The 11,904-nt window shown below is 42.8% G+C and overlaps 1 pseudogene; it reads right to left on the bottom strand.

Annotated features, from left to right (window-relative positions):
* Positions 1–3,349: 3,349 nt before the first annotated feature.
* Positions 3,350–4,651, bottom strand: LOC141099156 (polymerase delta-interacting protein 3 pseudogene; annotated as a pseudogene).
* Between the last annotated feature and the right edge of the window lie 7,253 nt (positions 4,652–11,904).

Raw genomic sequence — 11,904 nt, forward strand, 5'->3', positions numbered from 1 at the left:
TGGCAAATACAGATAAATAGGAGTGGAATTTCAGCATAGCCCCAGCAGGGGCAAGCTGACCAAACAAGAAACTGAATTGACCAACAAGCGCAAGTGTGAACATTAGCAAAAAACAAACTTAACTTAAGAAGACTGGAAGAGAGCTGAAGTCCAAGATCTGAGAAGCAGACTGAATCAGCAGCACTAGGATAGGGCGTCGGCTGTCTTATATCCAGTCTGATACTCCAGAGATCCAATCATTATCCTTCTCATCAGGTGGCAGATCACTACCACTTAAACCAACCTCACTACCTCCTGTCACCACCAGAGGGAGAACGGAAGGAGAACCTCAACTGGTGGAACAGAAAATGAGCTCATAACAGTGGTGTTTCCTGTGTGTGTAATTTGAGAAGGAACAACTCTTCTCCTGACAGAAAGCTTGGTCACCGTAAGATACATCATACCCTTTCAGGAGTACAACCCTCAGCCATACACCAGATGAGAATGCCACACTACCCCTAGTTAGTGACACTTTTTTGCTGTAAAAAATAAAAATACAGACCACATATTTTACAGTGTGGTATCTCTATCACACACCTCACCTATCTGTGGGCTAAAAATTGTGTCATTTGAGGGCTCCACCAAGATGATGAGCGGCAATGATGGCATAATTAGCATCACCAGCCCACTTTTCTGTGTTCTGAAACACTTTCTGCTCACAATCAAAGAGGATGCATTGAAGGCGGAGATTGATGAGACGGAGCAAGGAACCATACAGGGATTGGGTGACAATGAGGAAGAGGAGCTACTTTCATGCACTCTAGACTGTACTACAAGCACAACTGCCATACCACTTGTTTAGCGTGGATGGCCCAAGGACAGGAAGGAGGAGAGTTGGTCAGTTGTCTTCTTGCTGAGGGCACAGAAGTCTTGCCTGTTATCAGTCTGGCACACATGGCTGAGTTTAGGTTACGCTGCCTTTCCCATGAACCTCATATTCTCAAAATTTTGGGTGACAATCATTACTGGTGACACTTCTAGACCCCCGCTACGAGGAGAACTTTCAAGTACCAGAAAGCCCTTGTTGCGGAATTATTAAAAAAATTCCCATCTGAAAACACTGGCGGCAGAGGTCAGTTCGTTGGACAACCTAGGAGTACAGGCTAGAGAGAAACAACTCCAATCCAGCATAGGCAGGGGAACACTGGCAAAGTTCCGGGAGAGTTTTCTCAGACCCTCCAATCGCAGTGGCCCTGAGGCGCGGGGTACTCTCACAAGGAGTGCAAAGTTTTCAAGCATGCTGAGGGAGTGCCTTGCTGACCGTACCAATGTCCTCCGTGATTCCTCTGTGCCTTATAATTATTGAGCCTCAAAGCTGGATACGTGGCATGAACTGGCTCTCTATGCCTTGGAGGTCCTGGCTTGTCCTGTGCTAGCGTTTTGTTATAGCGCGTTTTTAGTGCCGCTGGTGGAATTATAACTGATAAGCATATCCGCCTGTCAACTGAAAATGCTGATAGGCTGACTCTTATAAAAATGAACAAGGGCTGGATTGGGCCGGACTTCTCCACACCACCGCATAATAACAGTGGAACATAACCTCAAATCTAGTGGGTGTTTTTGGGAGGTATATTCCCATGCACCTCTTCACACCCTCACATGGGTATATGCTTCCTGATTTTGGCTATTTGCTGTTATCCTCCTCATCCACCACCACTAGATCACCATAACGAATGTGTTCTGTGATGCAACAGCCACACCTATCCTTTTCAAGGGTGTTTATGATGCCAGTAAAAAAATGTTGACACAGTAGGTTGATGTGTACCCCCCAGGGTGAAATGTTTCTTAGCCCTTACACTTAAGGTGCTGTCACACTTAGCGATGTACCAGCGATCCCGACCAGCGATATGACGCGGTCAGGATCGCTGGTACATCGCTAAGTGGTCGCTAGTGAGCTGCCACACAGGCAGATCTCACTAGCGACATCGCTGGGGACGGGGATCGCTACTTACCTGTCAGACGAGGCGATCCTGCGTCCTCCCGCCCGGCTCCACGCGTCGCTCGTCGTCACAGCAGGAAGCGCCGCAGGAAGCTGACGACGAGAAACAGTCCAGGACGTTCTCGCGCGATCAACGATAACCAGCGGGGGAGCCGGTCGTAGGTAAGTATCAGACACAGCGATATCGCTAGCAATATCACTATAACGTCACAAGTTATAGCGATATTGCTAGCGATATCGCTTAGTGTGACATGCCCTTTAGTGTATGGGTATTACAAGTATAGGAGACCCACTCTTTTAAACAGGGAAAACATTTTTCGGAGGCCATCCTCCATGTTTGTTCCGACACTACCTCTCGATCACCAGGGCGTTGGTGTTCTGTGATGCAACAACCATGCCCTTTATTTTCAAGTGTGTTTATGATGCCCGTAAACAAAATGTTGACACAGTAGGTTGATGCGTACCCCCAGGGTGAAATATTTGTCAGCCCATACACTTAGTGTATGGGCATTACAAGTAACGGAGACCCGACCCTTTAAATTGGGAAAGGAATTTATAGGTGGCCATCCTCCACATCTCTTCAGACACCACCAGTAGATCACCAAGGTGAACGTGTTCCGTGATGCAACAGCCACGTTTTTGTTTTCAAAGGGGTGATTTTAGTGTCATCAGAGTTTCTTGTGCCCCCCCAATGAGGAGTCCAAATAAATATCGATTTAAAAAAAAAAAATCAGGGTTGTACAGGAAGAGCAAATAGATAGTTGTGGTATGCACTTTGCCTACACTAGAGATTTTTTTTTATTACCAGCATTAAATACAAATTTGTAACTGCAGATGACGTTGATAGAAAACCACAATCTGTGTCCTCCCAGCATTCCTCAGTATTTAGATCACTATTAGCATAATCTATTTCCCTTCAGCATTTCTCTTTATTCAGATCACAGATATCACAACATGCTTCAGCCGTAGGGCAATAAGCATTGCCTACGATTGTAGAGTTCTGGATATCCATTTGGAGGAATCCAGATATTAAAACTACAAAACAACAAAGATTATCTTTTAAGCAGAAACAGATTATTGAAGAAATGTAAACAAGTTATTCAATATTTAGCCTCCCTTGACATAGCAGTAGAACCATAATCATACTGGATCAGCATACTAGAGCAAGGGAAAAACGGAAATTCTTGATGCAATAACAACTGCCCCACAGCGAAGGTGAACTGTTGGGAACAGGATTGATTGTCTAATGCCAGACTCCTACAAACATCAACTACCTGCTGGTGATCAGCGCTAAACAAAACACAAGAAGCAAAATGAAGGGTTTTTTTAAGTAGTCTCTTGGGCCCATATATGACTTGGGAATCTCTCATATTACAGTCTCCAATTTGTGTTGGTCTCATCAGAGTTTATTCTTAAAGCTTTTAAGATGGTATCAGAATACACTTCAGCTGGAGGATTTGAATCAACACTGGAGGAGGAGGAGGTTGTGTTTATTCTAGATTCACCTTCCTTATTTAATGGGGTGTCACTTAATCTTTGAAAGATGGGCTGGTCTGATGTTATCACTCTACCATTCAAATGAAGATTGCATTTCATTGGTTGTCCATCTAGGTATCTGTTGTATTTTTTGTAGGCACCAACTGCATCTTCCTTTCTTATAAACACAACCTCTGCAACTCCGTAACTCAACAAGCGGGCGAGCTTCAAGGCACCATATACACATAAAAGCTACACAATATCTTCCTCTGTGACTCTTGGATGCAAATTATTAACGATCATTTTTTTACCTTGTAAAGGGCTAAAGACAGACTCTTTTGGAGATGGCCCTACTGACGAACTGGCCTCCTTTGTGACAAGTGTCCGGGAAACGTTAGTTACAGGCTTTATGTGCAATAAAGGTGGCGAAGTCTCGTGCTGAGTAGACATGGGAGCTGTGTATGCATCATTCTGTATCACTTTAGTAAGAGGTAAAGTTTGCCGAAGAGAAAATGAATTTCCAGACATTCCTGGTCTTTTTTGCACAGTGTTGGCAGCTGTGATTTTCATCTTCTTGGTGGGGATGTGGGAAAGTTCCAAGTTGTCATCAATACCATCATCGTCCATATCTTTTAAAGAGGAAATCTGTGGTTTCCCTGGTTCGTGGTTAACAACGTTTATTCGCATTCCTTTAATATTGTTAATTTCACCTGAAGAAATTGTCTTCGGCTGTGAAATTTGGATGGTCTTGGTAATATTTATGGGTGAAGATGAAGAATCTTGTGGCACCGGTGAGTTTATACTTACAGCAGGTGCACTCCTCTTTAAACTTAGTGTTTCACAAGCATCCATCAGTTTGGTTGGTAGTCCTCCAGCATTGATCTGCTGCTTTCTAGAATTCAGCATATCACAAGCATCTTGCACTTTACCCTTTATACAGAAACGTGTGTCTTTGACAACCAATTTTTCACGGGCATCTTTTATGCCTAGCTTGAGATGTGCATCTGTTACAGCTATCTTCTGACGGGCATCAAAGGCATTCCGTTAATTAGTGGTGGGTAAACAACTAATCATTGTAGGCTGGATCCTGGACCTAATAACTCCCATAGCCCCCCTATTAATAATCCTGTACGTTCCCTTTCTCACCGTCACCATGCCCCTTTTCCTGATCACTTCATCCAATGACACATACACCATATTTCTGCTACAAACCTGCACCTACCCAGCAGCAACTGTATTGTATGGGAGTACCAAATGAATACTGGGAACTTTGTTTGCATGTGGTTATCCATGACGTTTGTTCAATGGGTTGTTTGGGTGCGTCCAAATTTTGGGCAGCCCTGACACTCACTGCATACGCAATAACAGTATAAGGGACCCACTGTTTAATAATGGGAACAACAAAGCATAGCTGGCTGATGGCTCTCTAAGAATAGTGAGGGCCGACTGCTGGCCCTATAAAAATAGACTTTGTTACTTTCAGAGTCCTTCCTTAATAAATGAAACAGGATGTGTCTGATGATGTGTCACACACCACATGGACAAATTAGGTTGTAAAATGTTAAAATGACATTTCCCAGTGAATGCATTTGTCTTGATTAAAAGCAGTGCTAAAGTTGAAAACGCATCAAAAATGCTATGTGTGAACATAGCCCAAGTGGTGGGGAACATTTTTGTTTTGGGTTATTTATTTTGCCTTATATAGAAATCATTACCCTTGAAAGGATGTTCCTTAACATAGTTCCCAGGAAAATTTTGGTTTCGTTTTTGTATGTTTTATTGTGTGCCTGTAAAAGTGGCATAAGATTCTGACAACATTGTTCACAGCTGTGACCTGGGAGTCAGAAATGCTTCCAGGGGTATTCCCCATCATGTTCCCATGTCATTTGAGCACTGTTCTCATCAATTTCAGATGTTTTTAGACCCTAAAAGGACCCCAGGGGGTGCAGCAAAGATGCTCTGTTATCCCAGACTTACATTGGGCTCATTGCTCGAGTCGAGCATCCGAGCATTCCAATTTGCTCAACCTGAGCAACAAGCACCCGAGCATTTTAGTGCTCGCCCATTACTAGTTAACATACTTTTAAGGTGTTCTTGAGGACCTAAGGGTTAATAAATTTGGATTTTTATATCACATCATGCATATAAATTTAGTCCTAGACAGTAGATCGTGGGTATGAAGACTGCAAGTACTTATGTTTTTATTTGTATCCAATGCATTCAAGACATTACAGTAAATGGATACAGGGAAGTAAGTACTTGTAATTTAAAGAAGTTCTCCACTTTAATATACTTAAGAAAAATACAATGCAAGGTTTTTTTTCGGAAATGATATGGATCATCTACGTGTTAACATGGGACCCAGTCTTAACACATGAATTAGAGTTTCAAGCAACCAGGTTTTCCTTACTGTGCCACCACAGTGAATAGGACTGTAACTGGAGTGACGGTCAGGCATGAGTGCTGTAGTTTCTCCATCAATCTTGTAATGCTTAAAAGGAGTGACTTAACTACCACTCTATTAAAAATCCTCCAACCATTATGATTGCATAACACAATTGTAGCACGCATTATACATGTAAAAGAGAGCCCATATGGATCTAAATGGACAATGGATAATTGCTCTTTACATGTATATGTATCTAGTTTAGGACTAACATGGACAAACTGCAAGTAAACAGGAAAGCACCACAAAAAACGCAGTAAAAAAATTCCATAAAAAATTACCTTTATTAATTATCAAATATAAAATATGAACAACCAGGTACATTGAAAAAGAGGGGGGAAAAAGATTGCAACCTCCCATGGATAGTACATCAAAATCGGGCACAACCCCCACCCATACACACTGCAGCACATATTAACATTAAAAGGCCCATATTGGAATATCCGTATATGGCTATAACTATCACCAAGTAGCAGAGCAAGTGCTCACATAACTGACATATCCATCATAGGTGCCAAAAGCAAAGGACAGGTTATAGCAATAATAGTTACCTAATGGCTGCAGAGGCAGAGTGAGGTCGGCCCCCTCTGCCTCTGCAGCCATTAGGTAACTTGCTCTGCTACTTGGTGATAGTTATAGCCATAAACGGATACTCCAATATGGGCCTTATAATGTTAATATGTGCTGCAGTGTGTATGGGTCGGGGTTGTGCCCGATTTTGATGTACTATCCATGGGTGGATGCAATCTTTTTCCCCCTCTTTTTCATTATGATTGCAGTCAGAAGGGTCTTTAAAAAACCCATGTCTAGTGGTCAGTGGGAATTCCAATAGTGGGATGTCCATCGATCAGACAATTATCATCTACTTTATAGGTAATTTTTGTCATTCATTAGAAAACCAAATCAACATCACAGCTTCTTATGGGAAATGACATGGCCTTTGACCTATGAAGCTGAAATTGCCCCTCTCCATTAACAGAATTTTGCAGTTCTTTGCTGTTAATATTGTGCTAATTGAGCAAGTCAGAGATGATTCTGTATTGCTCTGCCAAAAAACCACTACCAATATGAAGGTGAAATAGTGAGTAAACTAAGGCCAGAAAAGAGACAGGCGGAGAATTATAAAGCTAAGTGCACCAGAATTCTGGCACTATTTGCACTAAAAGAACTGTTTTTCATAACTTGCACCAAATTTATTATGTATTTTAGACACTTTCTACACCTTGACTTATGAGAGGACTTGGCCTAGCGGACGATACCATGTGCCAAAAATTAGGCCAAATATGCGGTGCACATTTTTGGCACAAAGTAAGCCAACCAATAGGTGTTTTATAGCTGTTTTATCCAAGGTTTGCTTAAGTTAAATGCAACAAAAACATTAATCATTAAATGCGATGTCACAATGTAATCACAATGTGCGATTTCAATGTCACCATGTAGCCCTAGCCTTAAATTTATCCATTGGTCCCATTTCATCCGTAGCCAAAAGAGTACAGCAATGGGTTTTAGATGCAGTGAATTAAGAAAATGGTTGCAAAAAAACACATCTAATTTACCATAGCCTATCGTGGCTTTTATTTTAACTTTAGATATTCTGCTACAATCACGTATAATTATTTATACTGACCGCTTCACATAACTTTGATTACAACAGATAAGTAGATTTTCTAATTAGTAACAGGAACTTAAAAAGAAAACACTTTACTAATGATGTAGTGAATTAAATGTTCTCAACTGACTTTTTATTTCAATTTTTATAATACAATACAAAACAATATAATTAATGCTAATAGAAGGTAGGGAAGAAGGCGGGGTAAGGAAGGAGGAGAGGATTAGGAAGAGGAGGAACTGGGAACTACAAGGGAAATGTGGAAACTAACTACTAAGGTTCTACTGGTAAACTTGCACTCTATAACTAATTTAATTTCAAACAGAAAATGAAGTATTGCATGTATCATTAGGGGTCATATGTCTAACTGGTTGTAATGCTGGTGTGTTTGTACCTTGTTTCCCCGGTGTTACTCTGCATGTCTCTGCATTAACCCTTTGCTCCTTTTCCCCTAATTACCTGAGTTACTGTGGTCTGTTACCTATATGGATGCTGCTCAGTTAATGGCTTTGCTGCGTAGCCGTACATGCGTGTGTGGTTCCGCTGCGCTGCATGACCACCCGCTTGTGCAGTCCCTGGCTGCTGCTGTGGAAACCTATCTGTGGGTTGCAAGGTCCTCTGCACTGTGCATGACTTGCCTTCCTGTGTTCAGGCTTGCAGCTCTTGCCAGGTGTCCTTTGCAATGATGATTTGTGTCTGGCTGTGCTTAGGGTGCCCGCAGCCACACCTCCCTTGCTTTTATGAGGAATGGGTGTGTGCTAGACTTGCTTCTCCAGCCTATCGCTGTGAGGCAGCTCCTATATAAAGTTTCCTTGCCCTGTGGGGCGTTGCCAGAGATTCGCATTGAGTTCCTGAACCTAGCCATGTGTGTTTTTGTGTTCAGCTCCTGCTCTGATTGCTATCAGTTCTGGGAGAGCCGATGCCCTTTGTCCTGTCTTGTTTTTCCACCTGCTCTGGGGGCAGAATACCCAGATCGCCTTTCCTGGAGGCTGCATATCCAGGCCTGTTCATGTTGTGTTTTCTTTCCTGAATCCTTGATCCTGGATCTGTTCCTGTATCTGACGCTGTCAGAACTGTGTCCTCTGTGTTATGTTCCTGAGGTCCTTCTGTGTCTTGAACCCTGTGCCCAGTGATTGTGACTCTTTGCTAACTGACTTTCCGTGATCTAACCTGGGTTCATCTTGGAAGTAGAAGTCCGGTGTGTCCGCTGAGTTTCTGCTACTCTGTGCTCAGCTGGTTATTCGCTGCAATCCCCAGCCGGTTCCAGTCCAACCCGGCGGGGCTAGCTTGGGTTCCTTTTTAGGTCGCTGCCAGATGCCCAGAGCCCAATGATCGTGGCCTCTCGTCTGGAGCCTGATGACCATGGTCAGATGTCCGGTGTCTGATGACCACTTCCGGATGTGCTGTGCCTGATGTCCTCCGTCAGATGTCCGGATCCTATCCTTCCCTGCCCGATGCTCGGAGCCTGACGATCGTTGCCAGATGTCCTGAGCCTGACACTGCGGCCTCATGTCCGGAGCCTGATGTCTGCAGCATGATTTCCGGAGCCTGTCGATCGCTGCCAGATGTCCGGAGTCCAATGCCAGTGTTCTGATATTCTATCAGAGACCTGATGTCCTGATGTCCAGTCCGTGTTCCCATGTCCAGTCTGTGTTCCGATGTCCAGTCCGTGTCCTGCCTGTGTCCTGATGTGTCTCGGTGTCCGGTCCGTGGTCCTGGTTGTCCAGCCCATGTCCAGATGCCTGGTCCGTGGTCCTGGTAGTCCAGCCTGTGTTCCAGGGTAGGTCTGCCTGTGTCCCTGGGGAGTCTCCAACCTTGCTTCTCCGTGACGGCTCTGCCTGGATCTAACCAGCCAATGTCCTGAGACGTGTACCTTTCCCTGATGTGCAGAATCGGGAGCCTGGCATAATTATGTTTCGTTCATGTACTGTGTTTCTGTTTAAGTAAACTTTGTTTTTTAGACCTGAAGTTGTGCGGTGTCATGTAGTTCTGCCACCTCATCCACATGCTCAGCTGCCACAGACCCTGCTCACTGCCCTTTCCTAGTCTGGGTAGGTCCAGGTTACTCTATGTGGTCTAGTGAGTCCACATTCCATCCCCACCTGGGATGCTCGCCCCACGTCGCCGTGGTTGGGCGACTTGGAGGCGTCGGCTGGGCCGCGGTCGCAGTCGTGACACCGGTATATTGAAGTTAGATTCCGAAGAAGTCCTTTAATAGTTGAGTTTGTCGAGGATGATGAAACTTGGCTGGTCTTGTCCTGTTCTAGGTTAACCAATACACATACATATATATACACATACATACATGTATATATATACTGTACATCAAGGGAAGGTAGGGAAAACGTTATTCCAGAGGTGTCATCTCTTGGAATACGTTATAAATTTGTTCTCTCTTAAAGCAAGTGAAAATTCAAAAACTCTGAGTAGAAATTCTCTCTATAACATCTGAAATTTTGGGAATATCCTTCTGTTTGCACTTTCAAGCAATCGGTAATTTAGTGATGAATAAAATATCAATAATTATATGTCTAAACTGGAAAGGAATATCTTGAATACCAAGAGATAACAATGCAAGGTGCGGTGTAAGATTAACATTAAGTTTGGTGATTCTTGAAATCAGCTCACATATTTCAATCCATAGAGATCTTATTACAGGACACTCACAAAAAATGTGATATAAATGGCCATGGTGGCCATATTCCCTCAGGCAAACTTTGATTGTGTTGGAAAGACTTTGTGCAGTTTTACTGGTGTGAAGCACCACCTAGATAATAATTTAAAATACACTTCAAGTAGAAGAGCACAAGAAGTAAAGGAATAAGTGATCTTAAATGCTTTGACCCAACTATCTGTCTCAAAATGATTAAGATCTTTCTCCCAATTCAAGATATGTTCTTTCCTTAAGAATTCAATATCTTCAGTAAAGGATGCATAAAGCTCTCTAGTCTTCCATTTATTATTGTTAGAAGGGTTGTTTAAGAGGTCCAACACTATCTTAGGAAGTGTGAAAGGAAACCTAAAATTTTTACAGTAATATTTCCGGATTTCCAAAAAGTTGAAAAATTCAGAGTCTTGTATATTAAATTTTTGTATGAGGTCCTGAAAAGTGATAAAAGAATTTTTGGTATAGTCCAAAATCAGATTACATACATATAATATACCTTGTTTTCGCCAATTCTTTAATGATATCCTTTGAATTGCGTTTTCAAATATGGATATACACTGTGTGTTGAATTATTCGGCAAATGAGTATTTTGATCACATCATCCTTTTTATACATGTTGTCCTTCTGGAAGCTGTATAGGCTTGAAAGCCAACTGCCAATTATGTAAATCAGATGATTTGCATCTCTGTGATGAGGAGGGGTGTGGTCTAATGACATCAACACCCTATATAAGGTGTGCTTAATTATTAGGCAACTTCCATTCCTTTCGCAAAATGGGTCAGAAAAATGATTTGACGGACTCTGAAAAGTCAAAAATTGTGAGATGTCTTGCAGAGGGATGCAGCAGTCTTGGAATTGCCAAACTTTTGAAGCGTGATCACCGAACAATCAAGTGTTTCATGGCAAATAGCCAACAGAAGCGTGTTGATAAAAAAAGGTGCAAAATAATAGCCCATGAATTGAGGAAAATCAAGCGTCAAGCTGCCAAGATGCCATTTGACATATTTCAGAGCTGCAACGTTACTGGAGTATCAAAAAGCACAAGGTGTGCCATACTCAGGGACATGGCCAAGGTAAGGAAGGCTGAAGAATGACTACCTTTGAACAAGAAACATAAGATAAAACGTCAAGACTGGGCCAAGAGATATATTAAGACTGATTTTTCTAAGGTTTTATGGACTGATGAAATGAGAGTGACTCTTGATAGGCCAGATGGATGGGCCCTAGGCTGGATCAGTAAAGGGCAGAGAGCTCCACTCCGACTCAAATGCCAGCAAGGTGGAGGTGGGGTACTGGTATGGGCTGGTATCATCAAAGATGAACTTATGGGACCTTTTCGGGTTGAGGATGGAGTGAAGCTCAACTCCCAGACCTACTGCCACTCCCAGACCTACTGCCAGTTTCTGAAAGACACCTTCTTCAAGCAGTGGAACAGGAAGAAGTCAGTATCGTTCAAGAAAAACATGATTTTAATGCAGGACAACGCTCTATCACATGCATCCAAATACTCCACAGTGTGGTTGCCCAGTAAAGGTCTAAAAGAAGAAAAAATAATGACATGGCCCCCTTGTTCACCTGATCTGAACCCCATGGAGAACCTGTGGTCCCTCATAAAATGTGAGATCTACAAGGAGGGAAAACAGTAGACCTCTCGGAACATTGTCTGGGAGGCTGTGGTGGCTGTTGCACGCAATGTTGATCGTAAACAGATCAAGCAACTGACAGAA

Source organism: Dendrobates tinctorius, unplaced genomic scaffold (assembly GCF_039654945.1).
Source record: "Dendrobates tinctorius isolate UK_male_01 unplaced genomic scaffold, ASM3965494v1 ptg000098l, whole genome shotgun sequence".
Taxonomy (NCBI): Eukaryota; Metazoa; Chordata; class Amphibia; order Anura; family Dendrobatidae; genus Dendrobates; species Dendrobates tinctorius.